This window comes from Cyanistes caeruleus, chromosome 11 (assembly GCF_971803275.1).
Source record: "Cyanistes caeruleus chromosome 11, bCyaCae1.hap1.1, whole genome shotgun sequence".
In the NCBI taxonomy this organism is placed as follows: domain Eukaryota; kingdom Metazoa; phylum Chordata; class Aves; order Passeriformes; family Paridae; genus Cyanistes; species Cyanistes caeruleus.
In genome coordinates, this window is record NC_141711.1 from 17151165 (window position 1) to 17152340 (window position 1176).

A 1176-nucleotide genomic window follows, 5' to 3' on the forward strand; every position below is an offset into this window, starting at 1 on the left:
CTAAGGTGAACCCAAGAAAAGTTAGTGACTCTGGAGGAGGAATGCCAAGTGACACAAGTACCACAGCAACTCCAAATCACCTGAGCTTCAGCTAGATTTGGGAAAGGGTTTCCTAAAGCCCCTTTTCTCAGGACCACCCCAGCAGGCAGCAGTGGAGCAACACTGCCCGGCCTCCCTCCTGCAGCACTGCTGAGCAAAATAGCGGGAACAAAGCAAAAAACCAGCCTGGATCAAAGGCCCTGAATGATGCGTCAGGAACTCAAAACAAGAGGTAAAACAATAAAGAGAAACACATCATTTACTACCAAAGCAGAGCAGACAGCACAATGTGGACTATCCTAAAAGTACTCGACACATGACATGATTTCACCTCAGCCAGGACAAATTAAAAACACCCGAGGGCAGTCAGGAGTGCCCACGGCTCTCCTAAAAGGCAGCCACTCTGGTCACCAGTGGTTCATGTGCTGCTGAAACATTTAGTCTGAATGCCTAAAACAGAGTATGCAGCACCGCCACACTGGCACCATATGAGATGCACTGCTGCAGTGCCAGGGTGTTTGCTCAGTTGGAGCAGATGTTGCTTTCAACAGGTCTGAGAAAGGGCAGAGCCGGGGGACACACATCTGCCCCAAAAGCCATTCACAGAAGCAAAGATGCCCTGCTCTGAGCCTGACCCCGGGCTGAACTCCCTTCTCTTGGCAAAAGCAAGCAGCTTCCAGCAGCAGGGCAGAACACACAACACAGAAGCAGCCTGATCTGAAGTGGAAGCAGGCGAGGAGGCCGAGAAGCCAGGCCGGCCAACATAACTTTGTCTCGCAGCTGCCGGCAAAGCCCTGAGACTCGCAGCAGGCAAAGAGAAACAGCACAGCCCGACATGGAGCATAAAACTGCCCTGCCTTCATCCCAGGCGTGGGTCCCCCGTGGCACCGCAGCCTGCCGACACCCCAAACTCACAACCACCGGGCAGCACCACCATGCTCACACCCAGGAACCAGCCCCAAAACCGGGCTCACCCCGCAGCCGAGGCGGGCAGCACGCCCCGAGCCCAGCGGCGCCCCATAACCCAGAGACACCCCCTAAACGGGGCGGCACTCCCTGCAGCCACAGACACCTCCAGACCCGGAAGGACCCTCCATGCCCACAAACACCCCAAACCCGAGAACACCCTACACCTGC

The 1176-nt window shown here is 55.9% G+C and overlaps 1 protein-coding gene across 4 annotated transcripts in view; it reads right to left on the bottom strand.

Annotated features, from left to right (window-relative positions):
* RNF123 (ring finger protein 123) overlaps positions 1-1176 on the bottom strand; it is a 47563-nt gene that overhangs the window by 46166 nt on the left and 221 nt on the right. The gene's annotated exons all lie outside the window — the stretch shown is intronic.